Source organism: Cupressus sempervirens, chromosome 3, assembly GCF_028749045.1.
Source record: "Cupressus sempervirens isolate cs-2001-9-10 chromosome 3, ASM2874904v1, whole genome shotgun sequence".
Lineage (NCBI taxonomy): Eukaryota > Viridiplantae > Streptophyta > Pinopsida > Cupressales > Cupressaceae > Cupressus > Cupressus sempervirens.
This window is the reverse complement of record NC_143120.1, coordinates 378948595-378970417: the sequence shown is the minus strand read 5'-3', so window position 1 is coordinate 378970417 and position 21823 is coordinate 378948595. Positions and strand designations below refer to the sequence as shown.

Genomic DNA, 21823 nt, shown 5'->3' with positions numbered 1-21823 from the left:
AAACCATAGTCTTTACTTTCCACACGCAGCATAGAATAAACAACAGTCGAAATACACCACCTGTGTGACTCAACGCTCAACAACTAAAAATCTGGCTTATTCCATGACCTAGTAGGAAGAGCCACCCACTCCACACCCTGCAACCACCAATCTCCCACCTCCACAGCACTAGGAATAACCAGACAGAGCTAGGGCATAAATGCCCTAGCTCGAGAAGCATCTTAGATGCCCGACGCTCGCCATTCAATCGCAGTTCCAAATAATATTGCAATATTTAAGACAACCAAATTAAAAATATTAACCTTTCATAAGAATTTCTAAAAACACTAGATTGAACATGAGATGTCCATTAAAAAATATTAAAATAAATATAATTGAGTTCAAACCTTGCTCAACTTTTAAATGACCTCTACACTTATCAATATATCATTTTGAAGATTTTTATTGATTTAATTTAATGTCAAAATTTATAAACTATAATATATAATATAATAGTATTCATTTCTCGCATAATAATAATAATTTATATAAATAAATTGTACAACTTCACTCAACTTTTACCCAAAACCCACCACACTAAAACATGAGCTTTGGCGCTTGCGCCCCTCATTATTATTATTATTTCTATAGAATAGTGTTAATTTTCATCTAATCCTCAAGAATTAAGAACTACACCAATAATGCCATCAATTCATTAGTCCATTTGGTTTGCGGAATTGTAGAAATTAGGGTTTCTACAAATCTTGGTTTTGCCAAATCAATGTTTTGCAAATCTTTATTCCTATTTTTGAAATTTTACTTGAACTTTTATTTCACTCAAAAAATGCATGTGAAGACACATTTTTACACTCCTCAAAAAACATAACCAAATTTTGATTTTCAATTCTTACTTGCTAGTAGGAAGTCAAAGATGCATGTGAAGACACATTTTTACACTCCTCAAAAAACATAACCAAATTTTGATTTTCAATTCTTACTTGCAAGTAGGAAGTCAAAAACCCTGATTTTGAGACAAAATTGAAAGCCCAATATTCTAATTCCATTTTGCCAATTTTGAAACGAACCCAACAAAAATTTTCAAATCCTGATTTTGAAAAAGCCAATTCGTGTCATAACCAAACGGACCCTTACCTATTAAACTAAAGTACACCCATTAATGTCACTAATCCATGACCCTTTATGAGCTTACACGCGGTATTTCGAAGCCATTGCATGGACCAACACCTGTCTGAGCGCGACATCTGAAGTGTGCATCATTAATGTGTTGTACAGGATTTTGCATGCGAGTAGAAGTAGCATGTGTCTGCACCTATTAACACTAGATATTTCTTATTCATCGTTTTCGGACCAGATTGACGAGGCCGGTAATGATCGGGAGAGCAAGCACCGGAGGAAACGCAAAATGTGAGGGATATATTTGTATTTCTACGTTTCGCTGTTTCAATGTTTGCTTTTTAAATTCAAACTCTTTCATTACGACTCAATTTAGCTGTTAACCCTACGTTGTCTTTTATCTGTTTAGCTGGAGGAAGCTCGTTCTGTTAACCCTTTCTTAAATGCCAACCCTTTTCTTATTACACTGGTGGATTTTGCTTTCTAAGTGGACGTCGTTTCACATGCTATATTCAATTAGGGACTTCATGTTTTAGTAATAGTGCATGTAATCGAGACATTTTTTTTGTGTGTAATCAGTGTTTACTATCGGTTTCAGTTTTGAGATGCTCTTCTGAAAAAAACTATAGTAAATGTGTGGATAATTTTTATTTCAAATTTAGGTTTATGTGATTTTATTTTTTCCAAGAATGAACACCAATTCAAACACATATTTTTGTGTGTTGTTAGGGTTATGGTCGTGCTGCTTATAATAGGAACCCTGAGCACTGCTGCCACAGCGGTCCCGAGTGGCAGGTAAGGATTTTCTTTGTGAATCTTTACTTAGGCTATGAAGTTTGACAGTATCTAAACAAATTCATCTCCTTTCCCATTTATAATTCGCAACATGCATTTATCCTATATTTTTTTGGCCCTGGCTTGGACTATAAATAACAGCATTTCAATCGTTTACTATTCACTGGATGAAAAAAATTGTTCCATTATGACTCATGAAGGAATTAAATTTCTTTTCATATATGTATACATGTATAATTTTGAGGGTTTTATGGGTGTGTTTGTATTTGTCACTATTTGTATGTGTATGCGAGGGGTATGTATGCGTTCGTATGCGTTCGTATGTATCTGTGTGTGTATGAAAGCCCTAGGCAGTTGTGTAATAAAAATAGAAGTAAAAGTAAAATGTGGAAGCTAAGGACAACTCCCATCCCCAGCCTCATTGTTATCTATTTCAAAGTAAAATACGTAGAGCCAGGTGCAATCATCAAATTGTCACATTTAATCTAAGTTGCTAGTTCGGATTCTGGTACAGATGCGGGTTTGTTCGGATTCGTTTCAGGTTCATCCCTACAAAAATATATGTGTTTTTTAAATATGTATGTTTTTGTAGATATATGCAACAACAAATAAGTTCATACATCACTATGCTAATAGTAAAGCAACGTAGCAAAATACACCACCATGTCTATGTTTAAGTTCAGTAGGATATTAATTGCATCATTTAGCCATACATACAACATGATAAACTTGCTTGGTCACATGCATGGAACATATTTCCATATCAAGGGTGCAGTTTGAGAATGAAAGGAATTGTCAAAAGATAAGTGCAGTTATAGTTATTTGAATTTTTATTTTGTATTGGTTGGAGGATTTCTAACCAGGATTTTTAAGCTTTGAATTCAAAGATATCATATCTATTTTAAAAGACATTCCTTTATAATTGTCAATTTCAATGTCACCTATTGTCAATTTGGATTTCATCTATAAGCAAGTTTTCATTTTCATTCACAAATGCATAAATGTCATGTAAGCAGTCTTTTTTGGTCTTTTTAGTGGCCTGAGTGGATTGAATAGAAAATTAGGCAAAAATAACACTTATAAAAAGTCTAAAAATTTATTAATAGAAAAGGAATATTCATCAAAAAAAAAAAAAGTCAAAAAAATGTATCGAGACCAAATTCAGTCTAGGTTTGATTGCTGGGCAGCAAATTCTTCAAAATTCGCTTGCGTCAAATTTGTTGCTCTGAAAGAGAATTTGACAAGGACCAGACTTTGTACAGAATCAAACCAGACTTTGAGGGTTGCTGGAGAGAATCTGGTAACTTAGCATTTTGTGTAACAAAACATGGAAGCTAAGTACAACATCCATATCCATCTCCATTTAGTGGAAACATAACATGAGCCTGTCGATAATGGGACTTGATTATCTGCTTAATCTGAGGTTTCATTTGAGTCATAAGTGGATGTGTAGTGTATAGTCTCTGCACAAATGTGTACAAAAATAGGCCAGTTTCCGACTACACCTTTTTGGCACACCCATCTAACACAAAGATGCAATTGCTAGTCTATATGTGCATAGACATGATAACATACATACATACATATGTACTTACTTACACTTACATACACACACACTTACATACATACATTTTATACACACGTATATGATATTATAATTTGAATACTTAGTACTGTCATCCCCTACTGTCCCCAATTTTTCTTCCTTTAGGAAACATCCTGGAAACATGCTCCTTGTTGTCCCCCACCCTCCCTCAAAACAACCTTTGCTAGAATCTTCCCCACTTGTGCAAATATGGAAGATTTGGAATTGTATTAGGGCATCCATCAATGCGTATATATGCTTGTATGTACCCTTTGACAAGATCCTTCCTGCCAGGCCATTCGGAAGCCAAATTCTGCAACCTTTCCTGGAATTTTGCCCACTTGTGCCAACATGGAAGCTTTGGAGCAGCGTATGGACAACCATCAAAGCGTGTACATGTGTGGGTATATTAAGCTGATATGCTAAATTTTGCTGCAGCTGTCACCAATAAACCTATCTCTCACTGCTGAAAACAACTTTCAGGCAGTTTGCAACATTCTTAACCTCATGCCCAAAGACCAATTTTAACTGGCATCCAATTTTTCTTTTAAGAGACTGCAAAAATTGTCTTTTGAGTGCAAGAATTTAGTAGCTCTAGAACTTCAATATTTTAAGATCTACCTATATAGCATGTGTGTGTTTATATTCAAGCAAATGCTCTTGGCAGGTGCACAGCTGAATTCAACAACCGTGCCAGCATCCTTGCTGCCTATGCCAAAATGAGAGCTTTGGAAGAAGTTATGGACACGCCTAGAAGTTGAGGGTCACCACTACCTGTCATGAATTTTTTTTATGATGGTTTGGTCATTTCAATGCCTTTCATTTAAGAAAAATATTTGTTGTCCAAAAATATTTAATTTTTGAATAATATAATATGACTTTTTTATATTAGCAAACATGCATGTAAACTGCTCGCAAATATGCGCGCACACACACACACATATATGTATGTATGTATGTATGTACTATGAATGTATGTATATGGACATGCATGTTGTATATATGTATATACTATGTACATGTGCATTCAATTTCATGCATACATACATATATAGATATGTACACATATATGTTAATATATATGCACATGTATATATAATGTGTTTGTATGCATGTGTGTTTATATAATATATTCAAGTAAATGCAATTGCCAGCTGTAATGTTAAATTCCCCAACATGTATATCTATATGTATATGTATATGGACATGCATGTTGTATATATGTATATATTTATATACTATATACATGGGCAATGTCTATACAGCCACGAAAATGCACTTCCATACGGAGGAGAGGACTTAGTTAATTTTTTAAAAAGTTAGAAAAAGCAATGTAAATGCATGTGCATTCAATTTCATGCATACATACATATATAGATATGTACATATATGTATGCACATGTATATGTCATGTCTGTGTGTGTATGTGTGTTTATATTCAAGCAAATGCAATTGCTAGCTGCAATGCTAAATTCCACAACCTTTGCCAGCACTCTCACTGCCTATGCTAAAATGATTGCGTTGGAATAAGGTGTGGACGTGCCTGGAATTTGACAGTCATCCCTACTTGTCATGTGAATTTTTTATGAGGGTTTGGTCAAAATGCCTTCCATTTTATGTTTGAAGAAAAATATTTATTGTCAAAATATATTTAGTTTATGAATAATATAATATAAATTCTTTTATATATTTAAATATTTATATCATCTATTATTTATGATCATGGTATAGTCTGCCTTTACACAGTATGGTATGGTATAGTTAGTACTATTACCCCTGCTACTGACTGACCTAGCCTCCTGCTGGCCACTAAGTTGGTTGTAATGTAAGCCACTTGTACTACACTGTATACAAGACCCTTTCTTTTCGTTTTCTCTTTCTTCCTTCTCCACTGAAAAAGATCACTGCAGAGACATAGATCATAAGGGCACATCAAGAGACAAAATATTTATTGACTCCTGAATACATACATACATATATAGTCATTTATTACATTATGTGCGTATATGTATGTGTACGCATATGTGTGTGTATGTATATGTATATGTGTGTATGTATGTATGTGTATGGATATGTATATGTGTGTATGTATGTATGTGTATGGATATGTATATATGTGTATGTATGTTTATGTATGTATGTATGTGTAGTATATATATATATATATATATATATATATATATTTGCATGTATACCATTTTTAACATAATGCCTCAAAGAAATGTTATCTTGATGTATGGAATGCCATAATTGTAGGGTAGGCACAAAATGGATATACATGCATGCATATCATGTTTAACAAAATGCCTTAAAGAAATGTGGTCTCATGGAATGCCATAATTGTAGTGTAGGCACAAAATGGGTATACATGTGCAAACATGCATGCACAATGCATATGACGTATTTCAAAAGGCTTAGAGAGAATGCATGCGTACATGTGTGTTGTTTAAGGGCCCGTTTGGTTGCTGGAATAGGAATAGGAAATTTGAAATATGTTTTCCATTTTCTATTATATGTGTATATATATGCATGTATACCATTTTGAACATGATGCCTCAAAGAACTGTGGTCTTGATGTATGGAAAGCCATAATCGTAGGGTAGGCACAAAATGGATATACATGTGTGTATATATGTATATGGGGATATATATGTTTGTCTATGTATGTGTATATATATGTATGTATGTATATATGTATGCATATATATATATATATATATATATATATGTATGTACGTGTATGTATATGTATATATGTATGTGTATGAATTTGTACATGTGCTATATATGTATGCATGTAATATGTAGGTACATGTACATATATGTATATATGTATGTGTATGTATTTGTATATGTATGTATTATATATGTGTATATATGTATATATGCATGCATGTACAATGCATATCATGTATTTCAAAAGCCCAAGAGGGAGAATGTGTGCATACATGAATGGGTGTTGTCAGCAAGGGCCCGTTTGGTTGCTGGAATAGGAATAGGAAATTAGAAAAATGTTTTCATTTTCTATTCCATGGGTGCACCTTAGTTGAGTTTGAATGGTTGCTGGAATAGGAATAGGAAATTAGAAAAATGTTTTCATTTTCTATTCCATGGGTGCACCTTAGTTGAGTTTGAAGTAAGTGATTGAAACATATGCACAAGAACATGACATCCAATTTTTCCCTAAAGTGGGACGCACACATAATGGTCTTCAGGTTTATGGCTTTGGAACTGTCAGCATCCATCTAGATTCTGTAAAACAACAAGTGCTTGCACAATTTGTAGATAGATGGGTGATTGCATCATTGGAGCAGCTAGTTGAGATGCCCCGTAATCGAACTGGAGGAAATCATTGATAAACCAAACTTATAGGGCCTGTTTGGCAATGGGAATACAAGTGGAATAGGCATATGTAAATTCTTAAAATTTTGAATTCTTTGTTTGGATGCACCAAATCAGAATTGGAATACGAAATGAAATAGGAATACGTATTCCAATTTTGGCCTAAAGATGAGGCTTTGCAATTCCACCCAATTAGGTGGAATTGGAATACATATTCATATTCCAGTTTTATTTATTTTAGAAAATATAAATTTTTGGGTCCGCTAATTCCCCATCAAATTTTGGCTGAACCAAACAGAGAATAGGAATATGTATCGCCATTTTCTATTCCAGAATAGCTATTCCTATTCCCACAGCCAAACGGACCCATAATGAAGAGGAAACTTGAAAATTTGAATGCTGAAATGAAAGCTATTGAGGATCACACACCTATGCCAGAGTTACAACACAATGTGGAGTTGATTTTAGATATGGTAGAGGCAGATATTCTGAAGTTTAATCAGAATTTAAGGCATGAGAGAGAGTCTGTAGCAATATACCAGAAGGAGAAGAAGCAACTTTAGAAAGAGACTGCATGGTAGAAACAACAGCTAGACAACATAGAGGATATTATGGGAGCACTGGATAGAATCCAGGAAAGTGTTGCGGTAGGTACTATGACATTGGAATCACTTGCAAGTGTCTTTGAGAATTTACAGTCCAAATATCATGAGGACTACAAGTTGTGCAATTTGTCATGTATTGCATCTGCATTTGATTTGCCATTGCTTATAAGAGTGTTTCAAGGTTGGGAACCACTTCAACATCCTTTGCATGGTTTAGAGGTAATGTCATTGTGGCAGAGGCTTCTGCAAGGGAATGAGCCTCATGATTATGGCATTTACACATAAGCAAAATTTGCTTCTTCAACTCTTTACACTCAACTCTTCACTGAAGTTATTCTTCCAGCAATGAGAATAGCTGCTACAAATATCTGGGAGCTAAGGGACCCTAAACCTATGCTACATTTTCTGGAGACATAGGAGAAGTTACTACTGGCTTCAGTACTTCGTAACATTCTAGATCATGTAGTGATGCCCAAATTAACAGCAGCAGTAGATACTTGGGATCCTTGTAGGGAGATTGTGCCAATACATGCATGGTTACATCCTTGGCTTCCATTGTTGGGCCAGCATATGGAGCCTTTATATCCAACCATTCATTATAAGTTGGGGAATGCACTTCATAACTGCCATACAATTGGAGCATCTGCATATGCAATTTTATCACCTTGGAAAACTGTATTTGATCCAGCTAGCTGGGAGCAGCTGATTGTTTGTTTAATTGTACCTAATCTGATGACAGTTCTACAGGAATTTGTAATCAACCCAGCTAATCAGCAACTAGACCAATTTAACTGGGTTATGGCTCGTTTCTTTTTAAAAATATCTGCTATGATATGTTTTTGTAAAATTTCTTGCGAACTCTGCTCATTTTTCTTGGTCTGCATTATTTTTGTGCAGGATCTTGAGGTAAGTCACTTAGCACGGGTTGAGTGAGTTTTATTGTTTTATTATTTGGATTCTGGAATATGTATGCAGCTGGATCAATTTTTCTGTTGTGCTAAGATGTAATAAGCACCTTAAAAAAGATGTCTGTATCTATACATACATACATAGACACACACACGTGTGTATGTATGTATATATACAAATATATATACACACATACATACAAATATATATACATATATGTGTGTATGTATGTATATATACAAATATATATACATATACATATGTATATATTCGTACATATATGTGTGTATGTATGTATTATATGTATGTATGTATGTATGCATGCATGTATGTATTTATATTAAATTTAATTAAAATAAGTTTCAAATCATATTTCTGAAATCCCCTAGCATTAATTAAAAATATAAAAGAAAAATGATACTCTACTTTCCTTCTAAAATTCAATCTTTATATGCATTGGTAAAAAAAGCAATCCGACTTCAATTTACATAAGCTTATCTATTCCATTTTCTCCACAACTTATGTAGAACAACGTTGAACTTGAAGATGAATTGAAAGTGTAGAGTTTTTTCTTATGAAGTTTAACAACACTTCAAGCAGAAGAGCAGAGCATCACTGAGATAAGTTAAAAAATGGACAAAATTATCCCCAATTCTAAAGAACGAAAGGAAAAAGGTGGGAAGATGAGGTTCCATGGGAAATATTACGTGGAATGCAGTGTTAACTCTTACAGTTTTAAACGGCAAGACTCTGCTAGCATGTTGAGATCTCTTGTTGTGTTTTTGGATCATTGTTAAACATTCTCAATTCTTTTTGAAGTCCATACAAAATTCCTGTTGTTCGATGTGTGTGTTCTTCTGAAGAGTTAAAATCTCTGCAAGAAGAGACTGCTTCATTTGAATTCTGCATTGATTGTTTTTTCTAAAGGAAGCTTTTGTTTAAATACTGGCAAAGTGAGCCTAACACCTTTATCATATTTTGCAGGTAACTTTACCCTCCTTATTCATGAACCCAGTCTAAGTGATGTAATGAATTGCTCACATCCTGGGTCGAGTCTTATTCCATTGTATTGTACAAGTTCTTTTACCTTCTGAATAAAAGTTTCCCAGTTGCATTTTTGCATCTTCGGAAGGAAATTGGTTGCATTGGTTTGCATTTATTTTGGTTTTCTGTCACATGAATTATTTGTACAATGGGTATGTATACTTTGTGTACTCTGGACCATTGGATTGAGTGTGCGTGCTTTTCATGATGCTTGCAGCTACATTCACCATCTTATTTGAAGCATTGCAGTTACTAGAACTTTGATGTGTAAATGCAAGGTCTGATCTGTGTGTTATCTGTATTTTGGATTTAAGCTCTCTATGACCAGTTTGGCTTACGTGTGCACACAATTTTGCCGCAAGCAGACGATTAGATGGGTTGATATACCATCCAATTTAACTGGTGGGGTGGGGGTGGTACAAATTTTGAAAAGTCTTGCAGATTCTCAAGTATCATGCGGCATGACTTTTTTTTTCTGTTTGTGATTGTTGCAAAATAACTGTAGTTTCTTTTTTTGTTGTAACCCGTGATAATAATTTCCGTGAGGCAATTTTTTTGGGTTATGTTTTGAAGTTGAAGTTTAAATTGAAATATATTTCTCTTTTCAACTTCATCTTTTTTGTTATCTGCCATGAACTGCTGGATTTAACAAAAGAAAGTCTGACAAAAATGATCTATATAAAATTACTAAGTTGCGGTTGATGATATTCTTCAGTCCTTATTATAAGGCTACAGACTAATTATTCAAACAAATTCTCGTATTAAGGCTATGGTGTTTGTTTGTCATCAATAAAACAAATTCTTTATATTTGTCTTATTATTTATGCCATGCAACTATAAAATTTCAAATTATTGAACTTGTTATTTCAAGAAAAACAAAGCCACGTGGATATGGCAATACCAATATAGGGTTTGTTTGAATTCTTGTATCTGTTTATGCATAATAAAGTTGCAATTCAATGACTTCACTTGTTTTGTTAATGTTCATCATCTAGGCATTATTATGGGAACAAATTCTGACGTGATAATTGAATTCACATGTTTTGTTAATGGTTATCATCTAGGCATTATGGGAACAAATTCTTTCAAGGTGAAACCCTACAATAAATTCACCCAGTTTAATAGTGTTATGCACATGACTTGCTCGAAAAGCTTAGTAGTGTTATATAATACATATATTGCTGCTTTATGGTTCTATGAACTGTTAGATATCTAATGCTTTCATTATTTATAGGCCAGCAATAATTTGGCTAATTTGGCCTTGGTAGCACATTATATTAATAGACATGATTAAGAGTCCATGAAGATTTCCAAGAGCACTCTCAAACAACTACATTTCATTTGTTTCATTTACGATTGTAACTACCTTTGGCAAATGCATGGTACTTATTTTAGGACTTTCTTTTCCAGTTTTGATATTTGATGTTTAGATTAAGTAGTAGGAACTTGATCAATGGCAAGCATGCTAAAGACAATTAGGAATTAGAGTGGTGTATCATCGAAGATCAGCTCCTGTTTGGATCATACATCGAAGGTGAGCTGCAAGTATGTAATGAAGTGTACAAATATTTTTGGTAGTCTTCCTACCACTTCTGTTAACCTATCATGCTTTGGAGGAAAGCTAATGTAAAAATGGCTGAACGCTAGGATACAATGTGGCTCTAGTGGTTTATGCCTAGGGCCATGATATTCTGATTTTTGAGATTGTTGAGTAGCTTCTTTTGATGCATGAAACTCTGGTCTTTTGAGGGCTCAAATGATTAGCTTCTTTAATGAGTCCATTTGTTACCCTATCCTGATTCAGTTAAGTTGCGTTAGATCAAGATGTTACAATACAATCAGGGTTGAATTCTATGTGCCTAGGACCACACTAGTACGATCCACAATGTATACGAGGTTATGGAGTAGCTGATTTGCTCGCGAAACTCATTTGGCAGGGGCTGAGATGCCTGAATTGGGTTGATTGGTTAGCTTGTGGAATACGTTATAACATCCTCTCAGATTATTAAAGAGGTTAACTCTGGGATAACTAAAGGGGATTATTAAAGAGGTTAACTAAAAGTCTAAATCTGATTATATTGAAGAGTATAAATGGAAGCATCTGTCAATGAAAATCATCAGGGATTATGGTCATTACTGAAGAAATATACATGTGAGTAGTAAATTGTATGAAGGGTGGCATCTTTGAACTTCTTCGTGGGAATTTCCTTATATAGGGAATCTTGTATATGCTTTAATAGTACTTTTATTTCTGTTCTGTTAAGGAAATTAGTTCAGATATAATACCTTCTGAATTTTATATTTTATTTACTGTGTTATATTTCCACTGACACGAGTTTTCTCTTTACAGATTTATATTAATATATTCACTGTGATATAGAGAAAATATAATCTAAAATTTACTTTTCAATAAAAACAGCCTTAGAATGTAGATCATTGCAGATGTACTAATATTGTGTGTTGTAAATATTTTTTCATATGCAGAGGTCTTAATATATTTATATAGAAAAGAGGAGTCGCGTCTCATGTGGGGCGTGATTCTACGTGGTTTTTATCCACGCAGGGCCATTTCCATATATTGGGCGTGCCCTTTCAATCATAACAAATGCACCGATCTTATTAAAGCAGTCGTTATTGTTACGATTTGTATTTTACACAGATGTATCGATACACATTGGGGGTTTGCCTCTAACGACTTTCAATCTCTATTGGCATCACCAATCACAGTTACGACAACTGCCATATGATCGGTGATGATGGACATCACCCGTTCATAAAACACGGTTGTTAATACTAATCGGCAATGCAATATAGTTAGTATCGGTATATAGTCTAATTGGATCTCTTTATAAGAAAACACGCTAGTATGAAGATTGGTGGTTTCATATGATTATTATTTATTAGACATTATCAACAATTTAGTGTATATATGTGTATATTGAACACCTTGTACGGGAACGCAAATTTTTTCTTGAAAGTTTAAATGACATTAAGTTAACAATGTTGAAGTAAAAAATCTAAACATTGAAAATTACACTTATCTAATTACAATATAGATTTCAACGGTTCTTTCATTTTGTCATGTTTAAGAAGTTTCAAGTCTTTTAAGTACAATGTACATAATTATAAGTGAATCACATGTACATGATTTTAGATTTTAGAATAACGTACATAAGATCATTTGATATGATAAATTACATCTAGATAACATCATCCAGTTCATATGTTGTAGGGTATACAATAATAAATGTGAGTACATTATAAGTAAATCACATGTACATGATTTTAGATTTTAGAATAACGTACATAAGATCATTTGATATGATAAATTACATCTAGATAACATCATCCAGTTCATATGTTGTAGGGTATACAATAATAAATGTGAGTACATCAAAATGCCATGCAAGATCTTGTGGAATCTCAAATAAAAGACAGATACATCAAATGAGTAGAAGTCTCCATGATGTCTCAATTTGTGGGGAAACACAATGGTAAGAAGTCACCACTTCTTGACTTCATGGCCACCTAATCAAGGACCACTCTCATAGTGTAGCTCAATTTGTGGGGGACCACAATGGTAAGAAGTCACCACTTCTTGACTTCGTGGCCACCTAATTAGGGACCACTGATAGTGCAGGGAAGATAACGATTGATCCGCAAAGATAATCAAATCATAAATCAATCCTAGGCAAGGAATCTTGATAGCTAGATCTAGCTTAAGGGTATACAAACTAGTGATGAAGAAAGATTACTAGAGTCTAAAAGACAAACAAAACCAATCTCACATATCAAAGTCAACATCCAGAGACTAAGTACAAGACAAGTATCAAAATCAAAGAAATACATTCATTGAAAGAACGTCCAATTCCAAACCAAGTGCCAAATGTCAAAAGCACAATGACAAACTATTCTCATCATTAGCCTACATAAGCACTCAAGGCATGGGTGAGACAATATTTTCAACTTCTTTTTAATTCATCTCAAGACATGATTAAGGCAAGACTTTAATTATGATTTTATCACTTGTTACTCAACTTACAATGGGTAACCTTGATATTGACCACTTCGAGTCCCAAACCCCTATTGTAAGCCACTCTCATAGACGCGCACTTAGAAGATCACAAACCACAATTGTTTGAAACTACAAAAACAACAAAAGGTCAAATTTGGTTCTATGATAGGCAATTCAAAAATAATATTGGTTCTCAAACCTAAATCATCATAAATGCACACAACAAAATAGATCTCATAAACATAAATCCCAGTTTGCAACATAAAGTATATCATGACATCTGGTCAAATAAATCATCATATAGAAATTCCAACATACGCCTTTAGTGTACATCTTAATTTGGCCAATAATCAATTCACAAAGAAAATCATCACAAAAAAGATATCCCAAGATTGCAAACAAAAACATAAAGGAACACATAAATTTCAATCACATGGTTTCAAAAAATAGTTTTTCAAAGTTTAATTTAAGTCATTGGATGTGTTTAATGGTAAAATTTGCTTACCAATGAAAATACTGCCTCCATTATTAAAAGAGAATATCATAACAATCTAATCAATGAATATTTTGTATATGAATAATACAAATACCTGACATAATATCTCATTGGAAAATAGATAATATTTCATCAAAACCAACTTCCTATGTTAACCTAAGTATAATCACACATAATTTAACTAATAATTTAAATCTAAGTATAATAATTACTAAATAATAATATCAAGTTAACATAAATATAATTTAAACAACAATAACATATAATCAAGCAAACATAACTAAATAGTAATAAAATAAAATTAAGAACCATGCGTAATATTTTAAAAAAAAGTAACGTAAATGAAAAAAGTGGGTGGTTCAACGAGAGGTGGAGTCCTAAGTTTACATTACCAACACTATATCACACATAATTTAATAACATAAATATAATTTAAACAACAATAACATATAATCAAGCAAACATAACTAAATAGTAATAAAATAAAATTAAGAACCATGCGTAATATTTAAAAAAAAAAGTAACGTAAATGAGAAAAGTGGGTGGTTCAACGAGAGGTGGAGTCCTAAGTTTACATTACCAACACTATATCACACATAATTTAACTAATAATTTAAATCTAAGTATAATAATTACTAAATAATAATATCAAGTTAACATAAATATAATTTAAACAACAATAACATATAATCAAGCAAACATAACTAAATACTAATAAAATAAAATTAAGAACCATGCTTAATATTTCAAAAAAAAGAGAAGTAACGTAAATGAGAAAAGTGGGTGGTTCAACGAGAGGTGGAGTCCATTTCCCCTTTCCCTATTGAGTAGGAACACGGTGTTCTAATTTATTATTTTAAGAATAGATAATCCACAAATGATATAAGGTAAAGTGCTTAAAACAAATGCATGCTCTTTTATTTTCCTTTTCAATAGCCCATTTAAGATATCCCTAAAATGAGGAGTTGATACAAAAAGAATAGAAAGAATGATTTAAAAGGCCACATTGATTTAGGTAAATATGTATAGAATTTTGAAACATAAAATAAATTTTTCTTCCGTATTATTTGTTCTTCTTTAATTTTAAATATAAAAAAGTGTCATAGAATAGCTTAATACTTGCCTCTTAATTTTAATTATATTTATAAATTTAATTATATTTATTATTAAATTTTAAATGAATTAATTTTAATTTGTTATAATTTTTAATTATAATATAATAATATTAATTTTTATTTATAATATAATACTATTTGTATAATTAAAAAATTGAAAAGAGTAGGAAAAAAAGTTGGAGGGAGAGGGCTCTACAACCCAATGATTGTAGAGCTCTCATTAATTTCCCTTGTACCACCAATTAATGATCTCAACTTCTCCAAGAGTTGAGAAAGCAAACCGCCTCAGGTAATTAATTTCAACGACATTTAATCACCATAATGCCAAGTCCCTTGCAAATTCAAGTGCCAACCATACCGTTTCTCTCAATCACTCCACTTCTTACAACTGTGATGTTGCTTGTCATGGAAAACACAAAGAGGCGCAACAAACTAGGTTGGGGGAGGAGTAGTCTTTTCCAAACAAGCACTTCAACGAATCCAACATGTCCCAGTTTATGCAAAGTTCATTAGAGATGACTTGAACTCGACCCTTCAACCTACCTGAAATGGAGATGGATGTAAGGATACTTCTTTACCCTACCTTGTTATTAAACCTAACAACCAAATGAAAATGGAGTTAAGGAAAATAATAGATTAAAGAACACTACTATATTCTTTGCCGCAATGGATCCTATTAATTTACCTTCAAGAAATTTCCTAAAAGATTGTTTTTAAAGAGTTTGGGGTCATAAGTTAGGGCACCACTTCTTCTGTCGAATGTTATAGAGAGGATTGTTTATTGTGATATTCTGCAACTTGAATCCCAAAAAGTTGTTGTAGATAAACAATTATGGAAAGTAGGTAATGCAGAATTTAGGGCATTGCCAGGGTTTATCGACTCATTCAACGATGAAGTTTTGGCCCTAGCCAGCCCAAGATGGATAACAATTAGCAATCTCCCCCCCCATGTTTGGAATTTCATTTCGCAACTACTTGAGCCTTTTGGTAAGGTCCTTAAGATTGATTGTTCTAATACCCTAATCCCCAATGCAGATATTAAAATTTTGGTTTTCATCTTGCCTGACATCGATGCCCCAGGAAAAATCTACATTGATGATGAAATTTCACTCGTTTGGTGCCATATTACTTACATGGAAGGGCTTGGTTCCTGTTATTTATGTAGAAGGGAAGGACATAAAATGAAGGCATATCTTCTTGTCAAAAAAAATTCCACGAACCATCCTTCTTTGGCTCCCCCTAGATCGCCTCCTAAACTCAAGTCTATTATCACCCAGGCCCCAAAAGATTCCACCCAAATCTCCCTTGATCCTCAGGCTTCTCAATGGTTGAAAGATATTGACATGCTTAGAGCCAATTTGGATGCATTGAAAGACTGGTTTGTTAAACCGTCAAATAGACCCCATATTATTGAAAATACAGACCTCCTTAGAGGACCTTTCAACTTTGCCAAAAGTCCAATCTTTCAACTTTGGGCTTGACCTAAATTCCCCTCTTGGCTTCTCTCGACCATTGAATGCTCAACAATTAGTCTTGCACTATCTAAAACATAGGGCAAAAAATGTTGTCAAGGACTCATCCTCCCCTATTGTGAAGCTTTTCTCCATTCCAACTTGGAGCAAAGAAGAGGTTGTATCACCTTTGTCAATTACCCCTAGTGTTGAGCGTGGACCAGAGAATCCAAAGAGTTTGGCTTGTGAAGTTCCTATTATCAATGAGATGGATTGCTTAATTGATTGGAAAGGCTTAATGACTATACTGTCATTGTTATCCCAGCCGCCTTTGAAACCCTATTTCCTGGTGAGAACAGGAATGTTATCTCTAAACTTGATGGTGGTGTGACATGCTCCTTCCAGCCTCCTTAAGGGGACAATTTCTTGTCAGAAGAGTTGTAGTCTATTGTCACTCCAGAGGTTGGATTGTGGAAATGCTCCAAAATAGAGGATAATGGGGAAGATGACACTTTTTTTTTCTATGCAAAAACAAGTAAAGATAAGAGAAAATCAAGGAAAAATGATCCTCACATCATGGATAATGGAGAAGTAGTTAGGAGGAAAAGGGGGAGGCCCCCCATTTGAGTGGAAATACTAAGGGCTTCAAGATGGCTAGAACTAAAATGTCAGGATGTTTCAAGGGGTTTCAAACCCTAATGGATACTGACAAATAATCATTCCTATGGACAAACTGAAACTAGCATCTTGGAATGTCAGAGGTCTAGAATCCTTTGACCAAAAGTATATTGTCAAGAGATTCCTAAAGTGGATGAAAAATATTGATGTCATCCTAATTCAAGAAGTCAAGGCGGTAGACTTTGCCCTTGAAATTGCTGTAAAATGCATATGGAAAGATGTTGCTACTTTCCTAACCAAGCATCCAAAAGGGAAGGGGGGTACTACCATACACAGAGGAAGAAAATTGGCAAGTGGGGGAACTCACCCTGCAAGAGAGCTTCATGGGTCTCTCTTAAGATTGACAATTGTGAGTTTGGCATCTACTTAGTCTATGCCCCTAATGAAAAATTACATAGAATTCAATGGCAATGGTTAACTTCTCTACCCAATATCCCATGGATGTTGCTAGTGATTTCAATATGGTGGAGAGACCTCAAGACAAGTTAGATGGCCTAAAATTTGAATGGATAGAAAATGAACAGCTCTTCTGGTTCTCTCTCAATAATCACAAGTTAGCCTCCTGACAATAATCACATCCTAGTCCTACCATGTTCTCTCTCTAATCATCACCCTATTTTGGTTGAGATCTTCAAACTTGGTTACCCCCAATCCAATTTCAAAGCTCCCAAGGCCTTTGTAATCAATGCCTCATTAGTGCAAGTCCAAGATGTCCTTGTAGCAACAAGATTGTATAATGGTACAACTCTAACATTTGCAAGCATGAGGACCCCATCATGAGATGGAACCAAACTATTAACACTAGGCAGAAATTGTTCAAAATTGTTGACAAAAAAAATCCAAGGATAGCAGAGCCTTGGAACTCTCCTTGGTTAACTCTTTTCAATCAGCTGAGGCCTCTCTTCAGAGTCAACCCTCCAACCCTCAAGTTGTTGAGACTAGCCTATAGTTCTATAGGGGTTATGCTAAGAAGCAGAAAGTGTTGCATTTTTTATGGCCTACAATTCTATACGGGGAGTTGTTGACCACCTGCCTTTTTTGTATGGTTCCATAAAAAAAACAGCTGAGAGTTGCAGGGAACAATTTGAACTAAACTATTCTATGCAACGATCTTCTCAGATTGTCATTGTAGCATGACCTAATGAAACTTCAAACCAAAAAAATTCAAGATACTATAAACTCTTTTTCTCCTCAGAAGATGTTGGGGATGATATGAAAAATGCAAGGGATAAGATTTAATCCATTATCCCTAAAAAAATTTCAGAACTGGATGCTTCCCCGCTGGAAGTTCCTATCTCTCTAGTTGAGATCCAAGATGCCATCTCCACTCTGATTAAAGAGAAAGCTCTAGGACCATATGGACTCCCAGTAGAATTCTTCAAGATAAACACAAAATTGATTAGCCACATCCTACAAGAACTATACCTATTTACTTTGGAGAAAGGATCTATGGGGCAGAACATCAATGTAGGTCTCATTAAGCTAATCCCTAAGGGAGGTGACAAAACTCTGATTAAAAATTGGAGAATGATTACACTCTTGAATGTGTCATTCAAAATCCTAGCTAAGATTTTGGCTTTTAGGATAGTTCTTATTCTCCCTAAGATTATTAGCCAAACACAGACAAGATTTATCGAAGGTAGATATATCCTAGAGAATCTTCTAACTTGTTGGGAAACCATGGACTAAGCCAAGTATTCAAGATAAGATATTGGGATGTTACTGATAGATATGAGAAGGCATACGACCGAATGGAATGGGGGTTTATTTTTTTGATGTTGAGAGCCCTTGGATTTCTAGAAGCTTTTGGCATTCTTTTGAAGGACGTTAATATTGTTATAGAGGTTAATGGTGTTAGAATAGATTGCTTTGAACTATCAAGATCTATTAGGAAAGGATGGCACTTAACCCAACATTATTTGTGATAGCTGCAGAATCTTTACACTGTCTACTTAGAGATAACTCTCTGTCCCCTAAGGCTTCAGGTCCCTCTCTACCAAATAGGGTTGAGATTTCTAATATCCAATTTGTGGATGATACTACCAATCTTTTCCACCTTGAAGAGTCCAATATGAATCACCTAATGACTAAACTAGACTTTTTACATGGAGCCTCAGGAAGTAAAATATCCATCTCTAAATCTATCCTGGTGGGGTGGAACTCAAATCCTCCTCCTTGGTACAACAAATATGGTATTAACTAGGGTGGACCAATCATGTTGTGAAATATCTAGGTATTCCATTTTCCATTAACCCCAATATTAATGACATGTAGAATTGGATTAGAGAGAAAATAAGTAATAAAATCGACAAATGGAATTCATTCTATTTATTTATGGCTAGAAGAATACAGGTTAATCAAAAAGTCCTCTTTTCTTACTCAATTTTCTTCTCCTTAGCTTGGCTCTTCAATGTTAGTCAATTTGAATTTTTCCAAAAGATCATTCAAGACTTCCTTTGGCCTAATGGAAAAGGAACATGTAAATCTCATGTTGTTAGGTGGGATAGGTGCACAAAAAGAAAAGAACTGGGTGGGCTTGGATTGAAGGACTTGAGAACATAAGGCATAGTCTTAGTAGTCAAATGGATTGCTAAAGAAACACAAGGAGATAAACCTTGGAAAATCCTTATCAGGCATAATCTTAGCAAAGGGCACCCATGTGAAGCTAAATTTTGGAGTAATTTGGATGCATTGGACCTCCTTGCTTTGGAATGCAAAATAGTGGTGGCGGGCTCCAATGTGTTCAAATCACTCTGGAAGAGTTGGGAAAAGGGGAGGCCTTTGCTTGGTACCATTCAGATATAAGAAATTGGGAACATCTAGTGTGGCAGTAGTTCCATTTGGTGAACCTGAAAAAAAAAACTCAAGCCTCTAGCCTTGCTACAAGGATGCTCAACCAAGAAATGGAATAAAGCTGGTATAAAGACCTTCAGATGGGAGTCTTTTGGACTATCAGGAATTAAAAACAAGATATTCACTACAGGAATCCCAAAGGAGAACCTTTTGTATGGTCAAGTGTGCTCTTGAAGCTTCAAGAGTCAAAATGGAATGTTGCTCCCCAGACTCTTGTACAATTCTCGTGAGATGGCCTAACTCTTCCCCCTTGCACTTGGTCAAGACCAAATATATTTACTCCATCCTTTCGTCCAATACTATCATCCTTGACCACCTAAGTACTTGTTGGAATCTTTATCTTACCCACGTCGATTGGCAAAAAATCCTTATCCATCTTTGGGCTCAACCTATTGAACCAAAAAATATCTACTTTCTTTGGAGAATGTTGCTGCACAAATTGCCTTTTAAAAATCCAGGAGGGGACACCAATATCTATTATGTCTTCTTGCAACCTGAATCTATGATACATGTTTTCTTTCAATGCTCCTTTGCCCACGATATTTGGAATCTATTTGGTTATGTTTTGGATCCTAATTTCTTTATTGATAATATTATTCATGGCAAAATTTGTTTTAGCAGCAAAAGTCTTAATGTGTTTTTTACTATCCTTTCTTCATTTATACTCTGGTCTCTTTGGAAGCTTAGGAATAATAACCTTTTTCAAGATAAAGATAGAAACCTTACTAAGTATCTGAGGAGACTCATATTTGCTGACATTGTTGTGTAGGTAATTGCTATATTCAAGCTTGAAGAGTACTAATTCCGATAGTTCATGGCAGAAGTTAAAGAGTTGTTGACTAAAAAAGACCTTCACTACAAATTTACCACCATAAAGAAAAAGGAAAGGAGCAACCTCTTGGATGAGTATAATGTTCCTTTATTGCAGCTAATCCAAAAGATCAAAGAGGGGGGTGCCTGGAAAAGACATTAATCAGAGAAAGATGCTCCACCTATGTTCTTTATGTCCTTTCCCTATGTGATTCACTACCTCAGCCTCCAGTGATGAAGAGGAGGAGGAATGATCTCCAAAATGATGTTCCAAACTTATGTTTTGTAGCTTTGTACTAGTTACTTGAACTCTTTGTGACAACCTAAAGGCTATTTTTTTTTCCTTATATATGGTTGGGTAGTTTAGTTCAGGTTGATGGTTTCTTTCGTACTAAGTGACATTCGGATCCTTGTAAAATTCTTTCTTTTTTTCCTGATATGCAATTGTAAAAATTAAAAATTAAATTTATTTTGATAAGTTAATTGTAATGATAATTATAAAATAAATATTAATTATAATGATAGTATACTAATATATTATTTCATTAAATATGTTCAATAATATTGTATGATATACAATTAAATTATTTAAAAACTATAATAGATGTTAAAAAATTTAATGTAAAAGTACAATTCAATAATACAATATGATATTATTTTAAAAAATGACTCAGCCTTGGATTTGTGAAGCTGGGAAAAAGAAACAAAGGTCAACATTGCCAAAACAATTGAAAACAAAAACAAAAGGGTATTTCAAAAAGAAAAAAATATGTGAATCCACTCTGCTTATCGAATAAATTTGAAGCCCTAAATCTAGACTCGGATGAATAGGAAATAGTTTTGATCTGCACAAATAAGGAAGATATCTACAAGTTGGTGATTGATTTGAATCAAGAAAGGAGATTAGAGAAGCAATAAGACTTCTTCGAGCTCACAAAATATGCTCGAAATAATCTTCATTCATATTCCAAACCCCAACAATCAGAGAGAACATTTTTTTTTGATATAGATA

The 21823-nt window shown here is 34.1% G+C and overlaps 1 long non-coding RNA gene across 6 annotated transcripts; it reads left to right on the top strand.

Moving 5' to 3' along the window:
* Positions 1–1054: 1054 nt before the first annotated feature.
* On the top strand, positions 1055–21182 carry LOC149566584 (uncharacterized). 6 transcript variants are annotated; one of them, XR_016362226.1, is made up of 3 exons: positions 1055–1404; positions 1843–1908; positions 4161–4428. It is a non-coding gene; the product is annotated as an uncharacterized LOC149566584 (long non-coding RNA). The 6 variants fall into 6 exon arrangements; XR_016362228.1 differs by lacking the exon at positions 4161–4428 and adding an exon at positions 9611–10006 and having other exon boundaries at positions 1066–1404; XR_016362231.1 differs by lacking the exon at positions 4161–4428 and adding an exon at positions 20771–21182 and having other exon boundaries at positions 1069–1404.
* Positions 21183–21823: the final 641 nt, after the last annotated feature.